This window comes from Cavia porcellus, unplaced genomic scaffold (assembly GCF_034190915.1).
Source record: "Cavia porcellus strain 051 isolate PalLab524CR breed Dunkin Hartley unplaced genomic scaffold, mCavPor4.1 scaffold_2, whole genome shotgun sequence".
NCBI lineage: Eukaryota > Metazoa > Chordata > Mammalia > Rodentia > Caviidae > Cavia > Cavia porcellus.
In genome coordinates this window covers 79,358,694-79,374,603 of record NW_026947485.1, presented here as the reverse complement: position 1 = coordinate 79,374,603, position 15,910 = coordinate 79,358,694, and the positions used below count along the sequence as shown (strand labels likewise).

General features: G+C 40.0%; 1 protein-coding gene across 1 annotated transcript in view; it reads right to left on the bottom strand.

Annotated features, from left to right (window-relative positions):
• Sorcs3 (sortilin related VPS10 domain containing receptor 3) overlaps positions 1 to 15,910 on the bottom strand; it is a 591,788-nt gene that overhangs the window by 55,776 nt on the left and 520,102 nt on the right. The gene's annotated exons all lie outside the window — the stretch shown is intronic.

Sequence of the window (15,910 nt, the reverse complement as noted above, 5' to 3'; positions counted from 1 at the left end):
AAGTAGTACACCAAGGCTGGGGAGGAGGTGAGGACTCCACTGCAGCCTGACTCCTTCTGTTCTTCCAGAAAGTTCCTTGAAGGTCACTGAGGTGAACTCATTGTCCTCACAACCCTAGCCAGCTGGCTGTCATTCACAGTGGGCTTCACTGTGGGTTTATTGTTTAATGAAAAAGCAACAATGTGTACTTTATAGGAAGCATTTGAAATATAAACAGTATAGAGAAGTAAAAAATTCACCCAAAAGTGCATAAGCCAATACCCAGGTGAAACCATTGTTCACATTGTGATATACAGCCTTTCTACTTGGCCTCACTATAACCACTGGGGTTCTGTCTACCCATGTCTACTGATGAAAACCCAGCTTTCTCATTTGCAGAGTGGTGTGTGTGTGTATGTGTGTGTGTGTGTGTGTGTGTGTGTGTGTGTATGTGTATGTGTGTGTGCTGGGAAATTAGGAGTGGATTATCCAAAGTATGACACCTCCAATGCCAAAACCCTGTAACTGCATCATTTAAGTGTGTTTTAGTAGATATTCCACCTGCCTAACTCACATTAATGCCCAATCTCCCTTCACCTTCCCTGAAAAATCATACCAGTTTCATAAAGGAACTCATATTTATGTACAGTAAAGAAGCAAAGCATCTGTGTGACACAGATAATCAATACTGACCTTTTCAAAGCCCAGTAGTTGATAGCCCTATAAATATGATCAATCATTGCTAGAAAAACAGAAAAAATACACTGATCATCCATACTCCACTTGGGTTGCATGTCTTGCAATTACAAAGCAGGGCACCTAGCACAGCAGTGTAAAGGGGAGGGCAGTCATGCCAGAAGTTTCTAATAATGGAGTCTTTCAATGAACGGGATGGCTTGTGTTTCACAAGACTTAACTAAAATTCACACTGCTGAAAGATTCTTGCTCTAGTATAAATTACTGTACAGTTATGGCAGTGGTCTAACGTGGTGGAAGGCCAAAGTGGGATCACTTACCATTTCCTGCTTCTTCTTCAGCCCTAATTGCAACTCTCATTCCTGTTTGCATGTACAGAGAATTCCAATCTGTTCTGCACACGTCATCAATATCCACCCCATCTGCCACTTCAATCAGAGATCATGTAAGTCTCTGCCTCTCTGTATCTGGTCGAAGGAGACAGCCCAACCATGATGGCTTGTGTGCTCCTTTCCACATCCTCAACTCAATAAACCTGTTCATTTCATACTTTGCTTCTCTATTGTGCCAGAAAACTCTAACAACTCCCAGCCAGGACTCTGCTGTGCTCAGATCAGTCAAGTAACTCTTCTCATGGGACACTTCCTTCTCCTATCTGAAAGATGAAGATGAAAATAGGATTGTTTTCCTATGTCTTATGGCTTGAGATACATCTCAGGAAATAACTGAATGTGCTACCAGGTAAAAGGTAAATGGAATTCGTAGAGCCTTATCTCAAACAAGATCAACCAGGTTGTGGAACTGAATTGTCTCCACATGACTCTCACCTCAGCAATGGGAGCAGCAGCCCCATGCCTAGAACATGCTACATGGGTTGCTGATATTGTGTAGAGCAGAGTGAACCTATGTTTTCTTTCAACTTATTAAATCTAGCAGTTTCCAAAACTCAGACATTGAGAGTAGGTCACCCACCAAGGAATTTCCAATGTTTAATTCTGAACTCATCCAAAGGTCATATAAGTCAGCTTGTTTTAAACCTTTAACAAAATAGCTACTTCCCATGAATTGTTACTTGAAGAGAGGAGAATTAAATTGATAAGATCATCAGGAAAACACAAAAGAGTAGGAGGAGACCTTAAACATTTTCTTCCTCCTCCATCTAATTCATCAAAATCCTCCCACATGCAATGCCAGTTTGCCTGGTAACTCTTCCCTAAATAAACTGCTTTAAGCAGCAGGATACAAGTGATGTCAAACCAAACACTTCTGCTTACTACCAACAGTGTCATTATTTCATGGATCATGAAGTATTTCGTGTCAGACTCAGCCCATTCTTTCCTATGAAAAGACTACTAGGCAGAGAGAAGAGGGAATTATGAGGCACATGATTTTTACTTAAATGCCTGCAAGGCAGCTGACAGGTCTGCCATAGCAATTTTGAAGAAAATATGGAGGAAAATATTAGCAGGATGCTACTAAAATTACTTGTCTGAACAGCACCTAATTAAACTATTAAAATCAACCAGGAAGGAAGTGCCGATTGTCAGCTGTGAGGATCTGTTGTCTGCCCTTTCCTACTCATCATTTCCATTAATGACTTGGAGACATGAAAATAATAGTCATCAATAGAAATTGAACTCTCTGTTAACACAAAGCTGGAAGAAACACTCAATACACTGATGGGAGAATCAGGACCCAAGAAGGTCTTGGCTGTCTAAAGAGATGAGCTGAGTTTAACAAGATGTGATAGAGCAGGGAGAAATGTCAGCTCTTCCCTCTAGGAGTGACATAAAAAACATAGAAAAAAGCAGATTTGGTACAGTTCAAGTTGAAGAATAATATCAGTTTAATGTTCTGTCATATACAATGTGATCATCATATATATAGACTTCAGAGAGACCTAAAATACTTAAAATTATCTTAAAATAAATGAACAGAATTGTATACATTAAAATAAAAAAGCAACACCCTGAGGTCTTCTACCTTAGCTTGATCACAAAGAAAAACTGTGGTTACTTTTGGATATTATCATTCAAGGATGACTAAGTGTTTCAATTTACAGTATATGTGTGGGCTTTGGTGGTGATAGTAGATTTTGAGTTCACTTAAATTTTGAATAAAAATATAACATGTATATAATCTACAAAATATCTTTTATTTTATCAGATTATTCAAAGGATAATTCATAATTCTTGAAGTTTAATGACCATTATTAAAAGAGCAATTAAGGTATGATGGAAGATACAGGGTTGCCTGGTGGCCTCCAGTATAATAGAACCAAATCTTGTTCCCTGGAATGATGAATGTGACTTCAGTGAGGGAAAAACAATGTCGTGCATAGGTAGTTAAATTTAAAATGTTAAGATGCATTCATTCTGGATTATCAAGAGATCCCTACATCTAATGGCAAGTGTCCTTATAACAGACGAGAAGAAAGGCATGCAGTGAGAGGAAGGGGTAGAAACAGGAGTGACTCAGCCACAAGCCAACAGACATGTGGAGTCACTGGTTGAAGGAAGAAATCCAGAAAGAGTTTTCCCCTGCAAGCCCAGTGAAAGACAGTCCTGAAGATTCTTTAATTCTGGACTCTGGCCTCCAGAACTGTAAGACAATAAACATCTGTTCATTTAAACCCCGTGATGTATGATTTGGCACAGCGAACACAGGAAGCTAACACAGATGGCAACGTGGTTCAAACTACTTTCCATCTCTCTGTGTAAGAAACGGCTTAAGTTCTCTGTCGGGTAACCCTGATCCTGTCTCAGGAAAGGGAAGAGAAGGGAAGAACAACTAGCGGACATGCGGTGGATGTTTCCAGAATACAAGAAAATTCTCTACCAAAGTTGCCTATAGGGCAAGGCACACTCTAGAATTAGAAAGCATAGAACCTCAAGCTCACATTTGATCATGTGGCAGGGCTGGTTCTCAACAGGAGGCAAGGCTTTTGCAGACGCACAGCTCGGCTGACACTGAGCTTCAGGATGCCCATGTCATTGGTTTTCCTGTCTCCTGGGATGTCTGTTTCTGATCTTAGAAAGCTCCTTTCATGACTGAATACAAGAACAGTCAGAACTTGAGGATTAGTTCAGATTCTTCTCTTTTGTTTCTTTGTCATGTTGCTTGTTTTGTTTTGTTTTGTTTTTGGGTCTTATCCCAGATTTCCTTATACTGCGTTTCCAAAGTCTTCCTCCAAACTGTAAATTGAAACACTATTATTTTCACTTGGGATTAGTCTGATTTCCCATAAGATTACCCTAATATTCCAAATGTGAAATTATAATCATTGAAATACTGATAGACGATGAGCTCTGTTTATTTTCTTAATGGCCTCTACCTAAGATCAGTGTGGTAAAATCTCTTCAAAGCTCTCAGACACTAACACACGTCTCATCTTTCCATGCTTTCTCAGCTCTGGAGAGACCATGGTTTCCTGTGGGCTCCATCCCTGCCCACGGTTCTCAGTGATCTAATGGCATGTGGTCTCTCTTCTGCACCAATCTGGCTTTCTCGAGTCCATTCAATGCCACATTCATTCCCTGTTCATCTAGTTAAAGCTAAGGAAGTTGAAGAAACCACAGACATAGCAAAACACGCTGGGGATACAATAGGGAGTCATTCACACTCAAGTATTTCTCTTCCCTTTCCAGGAATCCCCATGGAACACACACTAAAATTCACAATAAAAGCTGTGAAAATGAGTCTCCACTCAACATATGACCATTGTCAGAAACCATGCCCACTATTTGAGGACAATAAACACAGGAAAGGTCTACCTACCTGGCCTTGAATTAGGAAAAAAGAAATCCCAGGCTGTTTTCAATGAACAATATTTTAAAAACCTATCAAGTTCTCAGATAAAACTTTCTCATTAGCTAGAAAAGACATCACTTCCTAAAGTTAAAGAGCTCACTGCCAAAAAAAAAAAAAAAAATTAGGTGCTGCACACTTCTCATTCCTTCAGCATCTTTTTGAAAAGAACAAAGTCATTCATTTATCAATTGAAGATAAAAATCCAGGAGATGGCTTGTGTGAAGGAACCAAAGAGATGGAGAATTTTTCAAAGGACCATCTGATTCCCAGCCCAGATACTATTTCTTTAAATGACTTTCTTTGATGTTTCTGGTGACACTGAGCTCTCTTCTGAAGCTTGAATGATCTTGTCACTGGGGTTGTCCTGGAGGATGTGTATGCATAGATTAGCCAAACCAGACACTCCCATGAGCACAGGAGATGTCTGAGCACGTGCCCCTCTCATCTCAGGTGATAACACTGCATACTAGGAGAACCACTACTCCAGACCACCCATCCAGGGCTTAATTTTCTTCTCTCTGTGAAAAAAATTTTGTCCACCAATCTGAAAACTTGTTAACACGGGTAATACCACTCATACTTGCTTCTTTGCATCCTATACAAAACAGCAGTACCAACTTAATGCATTATGGTTGCATTAAGCCCAGAATGGTTAATTGATTGTTGAGGAGTAATGGATATTCTAGATGGTAGAGTTTTATTCTCAAGTTTTCAGCAAAGACAAAGTTATTTGTGGCATGGTCAAATCTACTGTTAGCAATAGTCCAGCCTCCTTGCAATTACCAAATAAAGTATTTTGGCCTTATTCTTCAGCAGTGTAATCCTGCCCCACTTTCTTAACTCAAAAGAAATAGAACCACCAATATAACCAACGCCTGTCCTACTAGATAGCATGTGTAAGTATCTGAACATGCCTGTAAACTATAAAGGTTCATTGTTGGCATCTTCATTTTCATTGCTGAAATCTCTGCAGACTTGAGATCCCTACAGACTCACAGTGCCCTTTGCAAGGTACATACTGACCCCTACTTCTGTGGGGTGTGTGTGTGTGTGTGTGTGTGTGTGTGTGTGTGTGCATGTGCCTTACTGAGTCTTAGAGGAAATGGACATCTACATAAATACAGATGACCACTGGGAAGCAGGTAGCCCACTCTTAGCCTCCCTGAGGACATGACTCCTAACCATAAAAACAAAATAAATGAATTCTCTAAGCCATTTCTCACTATATGGATTTTCAGGGAAAAAAATCAATTAAAATTTATTACTTCTGTTTTTCCTTTTCCTTTGCCACATTTTTTTTTCCAATGGGGCTGTTTGCTTCTGCTCTAGATTCATCTACAAACCTTACAAGTCATGTTTATCTTTAAAAAATGCTCCTCTGGTATTACTGTCACTCTGGTCATCGAAGTGCCCCTGTGCTCTTGTACCATTGCTTAATTTTTACCATAATGGGGGTCTGGGCATAGTGGCAAGGAAGCCCCACAAGGTAACAGGTTTAGCTTTTATCAGTCCTTCTCCATCACTAAGTTAGTTAAGTGACCTTGAAAAAATTTCTCTTAAGCCTTGAATTTCCTTGAAAAGTTGATTATTAATAAGTAACACATATTCAAAAGGAGGGGACATAGAATGTGGTCTGTCAGGGTACCTCCCAGGAGTTTGTTTTCTTTCAGTAACAGCTGTGTCTCCTTCCAGGTGTGCAAGTCACCCTCATCCTGGGGACCCTTGGCAGGGGAAGTATTTATCTATTATATACCAATTCAGCTCTGTGTCCATTGCCAGTTCTTTTAGGTAACAGATGCTCAATATGTATATAGTCCTAGGTTGGCTAATGAATAAAATTAGTCTAACAAAGTCATTCAGTTCTTTCAAAATTGGGGCAATTCTCTGCCCTTATTTCTGGGTCAAAGAACATGGCCAAATAGGGTATCCTCCGGGGTTCAGAATGATTAGGAACCATCTCCGTGGAGGTAGAGGAAGCAGGTGTTTTGTCCCTCGCCATCCTGGGCTGCCCTAGGGTTTCCATGACAAATGCAATTCTCTGGGATACTCAGTAACACATCTCTCATCTACTGGTTGAAGTCTGAATAAGCCTTTCTGGGAAGAGAATGATTAATCTGAGGGAAGGAGGTGGTTCACAAAAAATAAAAGACTTCATTAGAATTCCATGCAAGAGAAGGTTAGCTGCTCATTAATTAAGTGATTTCAAATGGGATCTCAGTCTATAATTGCTATAATTTAGGTGGAAACAATGTCACACTAAGTATAATTAGCGAAGTGCGCTCTGTATAGATGTTTACCTCCCCGTAGGAGGAGAGCTCTAGATCATGTGACTCACCCCATAGTCATTTGATTCTTTTGTACAATCCCCAATCTTGCCAGCCTTTACAGATAATTATGAAAGTTGAGAAAAGTTTCAAGAATGGTGTGGTTGATCATGATCCTTCAAGAAGGTAATTACTAAGATGGTACAGGAAACGTTAACAGGGAAGAACAAACAATGCTTTGAGAGTTCCGTTAGGATGGCGGTCCTGCAGTGGACTTCTGAGGTCTGGCTCAACTAGGACAAGGTTATGTGGTCAGCAACTTGCAATCAAGACACATCCCTTTCCCTTCTTTGGCGGCCTCCCCTGAATCTTGAGTTCTTCCAATCACTATCCTTTATTCTGATTTGCCCAGATAACATCTTTAGATAAAACAAAGCTGATTTTAGTTCCTTTCAGCTCCTTCTGGATGATATTCCTCTTCCTGCATTCCCTCCATGAACTCTCTCACCCCCGGGACAGGACTTCTGTCTCCATCAGCAGGAACAATCCACACTTAGGCTCTTTCTCTTAAACTCTACACCGACTCCCAGTCTTTTTGTTACATTTTTATAAAATCTCTCCCATTCACTTCTTCCATTAGAACCCCCATTCTGGGCCTTGGTAACAGTGATCACCCATAGAGCCAATTTTGCAGCTTTGACTTCCTTGTAAAAGATTGCCAAGGTAACTTGATCTTGAACTGTCACATGATCTACTCATGAGTTCCACAGAAAGAATTTTGGACTTGAATTTTCCCACCTTTGCCTCCATCTACTTTTGAGTGCTGTGTTCTCACTCAATATCTTGCATTCAAACACAATTCTGTTTTGTTCCACTAACAGATGATTTCTGAGTGCCTTCTTTCCTTCTGCTTGGGATGCCTTTTTATATATCATGTACTGTTATTTTTTAACTTTATTTAATTGAGATGTATAGAAAGAATCTAACTTAATGATGATAGTCAGCTCTTGGGAAGTAGTTTAGACTTTGCTTATGGCCCAGTAGATGATTAGTTCTTTAAAAAAAAAAAAAAAAAAAAAAAATATATATATATATATATATATATATATATATAATTAAACACTTGCTTGAATTTCTTCATGTACCATTCACTAAGAGTAGGGCTCTATACAGGTCCTTTAAATAAAGCTTTATAAAATTATTCATATCCAAAATTATACTAACTTTGTGGCTGTTTCTATTGGTTTTAAGTGAGATTTATTAAAAGATTTCCTATATTATTATAAACATTGCAATTCTTCTTATATTTTTATAAGTGTATGTTTTATGTAATCACAGAACTATACAGATTTTGAAACTGTTCTGTTTCCTTAATGGGTTATTCTGTTTTAATTGAAATGCTTCCTTTTCTGTTATGTCTTCCATAATCTTTCTTCTTTATCACTTCCTTTGCTTCCTAGGAAATAATATGCCCTCTTCTGAATTTCTGAATTTTACTGGTATTTTAGGTAAGACCTTAGCACACTCAACATGTCCCGAAATTCACAGCACACATATATGTGTCTTACCCTCTTTGGCAGCCTTTAAAATCTTAGAAATGTGCAGTGCTCACAGGCTGCACCTTACATATCTTAAGTGCTTGTCATGTACATACTGCTGGGAAGGCAGCAGAATTAAGTGACTCAGCACAAAGGGTTTGCATCAACAGGTCAAGATATGAGCTGCTGTCCTGAACCTATGGAGGATTCCTCACTCATTTTACATTTCAGTTTCCACCTCTTCAAAATGAGGATAATAAAAATAGCTAGCACAATTCTGAGGTTAAAACGTACTTTTAGCATAAATCAAGAGATTAATAGTTAGAACTGCTAGTATTCGCATACAGCAACACCTAATTATGGTTATTTTCATCTATTTTTAGATGTCTGAGAATTCTGTGCGGAATATGTATGCCGTTATATCTTTATGATGTCTATAAGACTTTGCAAATAGTGGTAGTTTTCAGTAGAAATCAAATAACAATACTAACAATACCAATAACGAATTAATTGAGCCCTTGGTTTATGCCAACCACTTTGCATGGATTATCCCTTTTCACTTAGTATTCCCATTTAATAGGTGAGGAAACTGAACCTGAAATAATTTACAGAACTCATCCAATAAGGTGATATGGAAAGCAAATGACAGTCATGAGTGAAGCTTAGGCACTCGTGGTCACTACGCAAGTGACAGTACCCTGCATTCAACAAGGCTCACCATGCCTATGAGTTCCAGGGCTCATTAGCAATCATTTAACCATGCACTTTGATGCTGAGCTCCAGGAAGGGGGCCTCATACTTCCAACTCTAAGTAGCTGGTCAGCACAAAAAGCAAACACACTGTGCAATACATAAAACTAAAAGCACAGTTAGAGCAAAGAAGAAAGAAGTCTTAGAGAAACTGTAACTAGGAATTGTAACTAGGAAGCCCCAATTATGGGCCTATTTGTCTCAAAGTCTAAGCCATGTATTGTGTGGGGAATTCTGTCCTTGACACTAAACTACAGCTTGGTCTCACTGGGAATCTCTGAGACCTGGGAAGGAACAAATAGGATTATAAAGTCTAACTGCCAACCTTGGCCTAGTTACTTCACATGCTAGCCACAAAGCTAGGGTCCACAGTAAACAGCAGCCTATTAAGGAGTACAAAGAAACAGAACCCAAGTCTTCTGACACCTATTCTGTCGCCCATGTTGACAGCTTTTCATGAGAAACATTGTCACCACAAAGGTCCACTCACACTGTAACACATGTGACATAGCACCATGAATATCTGCTTGCTTGAGGAATACAGAACAGAGAAATGATTGCACCTGGGGCTTCTGGAAACTGGGGGAGGCTTCAGTCAAAACCTATCATCCAGCTTTTATTGGTTTTCCCCCAGGCTCCTGTGTCTAAGGATGCTCTGAATTTCCCAACTCTAGCCTGCTCTGGAACTAGAGTTATATGCTACCAGGTTCTTCTAAGATACAGGTCTGATATGTTACCGGTTTCTTCTAAGATACAGCTCTGATATGTTACGCTGAGGATGACATAGACAATGATGGGTTCTGATTTCCTGGGTAATACACTCCCTCCATGCCACAAACAGCTTAGTTTTTCTTACTGAGCCCTTGATGTCAGAGGTGCTACAGAGATGGAGTTCAATTGGGGCTTACCAGGTGACCACCCAGCAGGAGGGCAGAAATAGGCCATTCATTTGCAAACATCTGAGATCCCCTGGGGATCCCAGGGAAAAGTAGGCATTCTCTCATTGGTGCAAGTGTTGTTCCCACTGGTAAACAGATAAATGTGTCCTGAATTCACTGCTTTGCAATGAACCTGAACGGTGACATACAATTTCTCCCTATTGACACACAGCATTTATTTTTCATTGCTCTAAGTAAATAGTTAAACCTGCCCTGGATTCCAGCGAGTCAGAAACCATTTTGTCTGCCACCACTGTACAGCACTCAGCATTAGCCATTGTTAAGAAACCACAAATCCCAACCCAATCCTTTTACTGAGCCTTCACTCTTTCCACTGGTTGGATGTCATTAATTTGAGAGCAAATTATTAGAAACCTGGAAAACAGTTCTCAAATGCCTGCAGATTTATGATGAAGTCATTTCACAAAAGGTCACAGGCAACCCTACTATAATTAAATTTTTCATTAATTTTTAAAATACACAATAACTTACAAATGTGGCATAAATTAACCAGATGACCTTGAAGAAATTATTTAGAGCATTGCTTCATCAGACACCACTATCTAGCAATTTCATGAATTTTTATTTAAGAATAAGATGCCTCCCTTTTTCCATATTGTCTTTTACTGTCTTGCAGTAGCGTGTTTATCTGAAAAGCATTAGTAGGAGTTTACCTAGAGCACCAGTCAGCCCTAGAAGTGATGGTGGTTAGTGAAGACTGCCCCTTTCTCTAGATTACAAGTTCAAGGTGGAGTAAGTGATGCACACAATCTCTGCTATGGGCATAAACTTAAAAGTTGCCCTTTCCCTTCCTTATCTGGGAGATGACATTTTATGTATATATATTTTGTGATTTGGTGGGGGAAAGTACCAGGAATCGGGCTCAGGGCTTTGCACTTGCCAGGCAGGTGCTGTGCCACTGAGCTGCATCACCGGCATATGTAAGTATTTTAATAAATGAGTTCCCTTTTGCTCATTATAAAGGAATGCATTCTAATTACAAAGTACATTTCAAAAGTATAAAATCTATAAACGTGAAAACAGAACCCCCTGGAGATATATTTTAATAATCTGTGATGTTTCCTTCTATTCATTTGCATACTAGAAGTTAAGCAATAATCAGAAATAGCAGTCGAGGCTAGACTACCTGGAGGTGAGGAGTAAACTGAATTGTAAGGCAAAATTATCTCACCTCTCTCTCCTCTTTCATCTTTCTCTCTTCCTTCTGCCTTCCCCTCTCCTTTTCTCTTATGTATACACATATGTACACCCACCACCACTGCTGCCACTGCAGAAACTCAGAACTGGGTTATAGATCGGATACTATAAACACCTGAGCTGAGATAAACCTCATGCATAACTGCTTTCCTACAAAAGGGGTAGAAGAGACTTGCAGAATATAAACTGCCTCTCAACAGAGATTACGATTGTTATTCATGCCCTAGTCAGCTTTTGGAACTCTTAGATACCTACCTTGCAGTAGGCTATCAGTACATACTGTCACATAAAGAGATAATTGTTCTTGTAATAGCAACTGGATACACATATACTCTCAAGTTCTCTATTAAATGTCACTATAAGAGTTCAGTTCTCTCTAAAAGGCCTGGTTGCCCATGCCTGCCCCTGCCTCTGCCTTAAGAAGCCCTCCTTCCACTTTTCCATGGAATAAAGCACAAGGAAGGACTTCAAAGCAGAAAGATCAGTGTTCTGGGAAGGCCAGCCCTCAGCAGACAGCAGCTGCTGTTCCCCAGAATTGAGGCCACAGTCATGGTTATTGGTGTGCATCCAAGCCACGGGCTTGTTCTCCCATTAGGGTGTAGATGGGATTAGTGGTAAAGAGGTCAGCGGCTACGAGGAAACTGCATTGAGCAAAAGTGAGACATGAACTAGATCTTAATAGACACTAGCAGGGATCAACAGCAAGAGCTCTGCAAGCAGACGCAGCATTAGCTGCACAGTGGAGTGAGCAGTGGGATGGTGGGAAGAGACAGGGACCAAAAGGCTTGAAAATAAATATAGAGAGAAGAGGAGGGAGAAGGGAAGACCGAGAAAGGGAAGACACAGCACAGATTCTGAAGCTGCAAGTAGACAAGCCAGTGTCTTTAAAAAAAAAAAAAAAATGAATTATAAAAATAATTTAACAACTTTTCTTAACCAGGTCCCTACACCAAATTTGAAAGATTAAAGTTTATTAGAATGAATCAGAAAATGTGGTCTAAAAACCTGACAAAATAAGTCAGGGGCTGAGAAATGAAGGAGACCTACAGGACAGAAATGACAGAAAAGATGGGCGGAGAAAAGAGTTGGATGTTTAAAGGGGCATCATCAGAGGAAAGGAAAAGGAGACTTTACTCTTTTTAAATCCTTATAACATCATTATATTTCACTTCTCCTTGGGCAAAAACCTGAGCCAAGAAACGAAAAGAATTGGCAGAAGTACAAAACAAAGCACCTGCATTTACACGGTCTGCAGTCCAGTTTAGCAGCATTACTGACCACATGCATCTGTTGGGCACCAGCCACACACACAAGTACATCCATGCTCAGAGCTGTGGGAATGATAAGGCTCAGGTGCGACCTCCTGAATCCTCGAGTCCAGAAAAGACTAATTTCAATGATGATCAATATAAGAAATGGCAAGAAGACAGTGCAAGAGCTGTTACTGAATCATTCACCCCTATGAGCAGTGCATTATTGCTAACAATGTCAGCTCACCAGGACCCAGCAATTCCACCTCTAAGTATGTAGCTCAAAGGACTTCACTCATGTATTTGGCTGCTGGTATGTGCCAGGGTAAGGTACCATGGTAGTAATAGCACAAAACTAAAAACAATCTAAATGTCTATAAATAAGAGAATAGATAAGTAAAGTGTGCGTATTTATATAATGACAGAATACCTTACATCATTAAAAGCACTTGAGTTAAAGGGAAATATCCCAAGTTAGATAATATTGAGTAAAAACAGCACATATGAGAAAGAAGCACTTAAAAAGAATGAGGTCATTATATAAACTATACATCAAAGACACATAAAACAATAGCACATATATTTTCGTGGATAACTGTTAAAAGAATCATTCTACAAGGATCTGTAGAATGAGCAAGGGAAATGGACCTGAGATTGATGATACTGAAAAAGTGTCCTGTATGTTGTTGTTTAAAGCCAGAATGGAATGTGGTAGCATGTTAATTCTTCTTAATTTCAATAGTGGGAACATGGCTGTTTATGATACTATTGTATTTTTACAATGTCACAGAAACCATAACATAAAATATTTAGGAAATCATAGATGTCTAATCTAAGTTGAAGAATTGTAAATTCAAAATCAGACAAGACCCAGGAAGGTACCTTTGATGCGCTGGAATAATGAGCTGGAGTGGATGGGGTGAACACATGTCCATCTCGTGAGTGGTGGAGCAGGCGATAGTATGCCCTGTCCCTGCCCTGTAACTGCCACTTTGCTGCAGGTACTACAGACCATCAGGCTCACAAGACAAATTCAATGAAGGGAAATGAATCCGAGATGGAAGGAAAGTGGAGTGCTTCCTGCACCAGTTCAGGCATGCTTGTGGGGCTGGGGTGAGAACTGAGGAGACTCCTGTTTTAAGGCTACGTAAACATGATGTACCCAGAGGATGTCGTGCTCAATCGCAGAGGAACAGATATTTCCCCTTTCCACTTAGGCCAGCCCATAAAGCAGAGAGTAGAAGGGAGGTTTCCAGGGACTGCTGGAAGGAAAGATGAGTATCTATTCAATGGGTATAAATTTAAGTTACATAAGATGAATGATTTCAGAGATTAATATGATTAACAAACACAGTGTCTATAGTTAGCAATAGAGAATCATACGCCTTAAAATATGTTAAGAAAACAGACCCCATATCAAAAGTTCTTACCAAAAATGTCCATAAAACAAACTATGGAAGTCAGCATAGTCAGTACCTTGACTTTGTTGCTATTAATAGGTGTATACATGTGTCCAAACTCACCAAAAGGTATCAAGGGAAGTGTGCATTTATTAAAGTACCCTTTACATTTTAATAATAATGCTTCAAAAAAGGAAATGGGGAAACTTTACAAACAGTATATTTTCAATTCTTCGCAAGGATGTAAAATGGGAGAAATAATTTACAGAGAAGGGCAGTGTGGAGGAAATGTAGCAAAGCTCCAATGGATTTTTCTGCAGCATGGGCACCTCAGAGTAAGCTTACTGTACTCCTGCTTAGAAGCCAAATGTGGCCACCACCATCTCTTCGGCATGTCCCACAGGTTGATCATTGTCTTTAAATTTTTAAAAGGAGTGTAAAAGCAAATGAAGAATTAGTTTTATGACATGTGAAAATCATAACGAGTTCAAATCTGGGCTCAAAAATGAAGTTTTGCTGAAATACACCATTGGTCTACATTTTGTCTGTGGCTGCCTTCCCAGACTGGATTGGGCTTCTGGGTAGTTGCATAGAAACCCTGTGGCCAGCAACCCTAAAACTTTTACTGCGTGGTGTTTCAGAGAAACTGCCAATACTGCACTAATTGGGCAAAGTTCTTCCCCACAGGTGACCATTTCTGAGTCATTAGACCTAGGAGAATATATACATCTTCATTTCACACACATATACATCCAGGTGAGGAGCTGGACCTCAGAAAGAGGTTAAGAAAGACAGCTGAAATTGCATAGATAGAATGGGCTAGCTGTGGACTATCTCTGGGGAGAGGACTTCCAAAGCCTATGATCTCAGCCATCATGACACCTGCCTCCTGAGCCCACACATCAATGGACTGGTCCAAATGGGCCTTCTAGACTGCTCCAGCCCCCAGTACATCTCAGTGTTATCCAAAAGCCTTCTGCAGATATACAACTCACCCTTGCTTTCTTTGGCACTGCTGAGTGGGTTTCTGGGTGGATGGCAAGCAGGTGCAGGCTGAAGGTAATGAATCAAGCTGGCAGCCTGAGAGGCGATGACTTAGGAGTTTCAGTGCATTTACTGATTACTCGAGTGACTTACTTTAGGCAAAGTAAAATCAGGCTCTTGCAGCAAACAACAGAAAATTGAAAAACAGATCAATGGGAGCAGCTCTGGTTTATTTCCAACAATGTTATCGGATGCAGTTACTAGGAGCTAAACAATGCATTTAAGGCTTAGGTTGGGCCTGGCATTGCACTAAGCATGTACTTAAAAGCATGTTCCCCACTGAGCATGTGGTCACAGCTCTAAGTAAGAAGAAGGTCTTTACTTTTTTTCAATCTCTGCAGCTTTGGGGTTTGCATATTTTTTTAGGCAAATGTTATCTCTACCTTTCACCCTGGCTGTTAGTTTCTACTGGTGGGACAATGTGTCTGAGATTTATACCAGTTAGAACTGGATTTATAGTCAGAAAGACAGTCGGTCCTATCCAAATTGCTAAAGGCATCTAGATTTTCCCACCTCTGCCTCACTTCTTGACATGCATTTTATACAACTCCTCATTTTCTCACACTGTGTCCTGGTCCTGAAATGACCTCTGTTCCACTTCTTACACAAGAAGCCCTTTGTAGCTACTCTGTCTTTAATAGCTTCTTTGATATCCAATAGTAACTACAACTTGTCCCATATCTCACCATTTAATTATTCCCAAGTTCTTTCATGTCTGTATCATATTTTTTCAAAATGATTGTGAGTTGAAATCTAGAGATGGGTCTTCTGTGACTGGCAGTGCAGGGAGCACTCACTAGTACTTAGTGACCACCTAACCCCCTATCTCTTCCTCCCCCACACAACTGAGTGGACCCTTATCAAACAAGCCTGAATTCTAACAGCTTCTTCAAAGTCTAGCTCACATGCCACTTTCTGAGTGCGTGGGTTGAACAGTTAGTGTCTGAGTCTCAGCATCCTCACCTGCTCAGTGAAAATAACCCTACCTACCTCACTGGCTGTTGGAAGATTTCAGTGAAATCC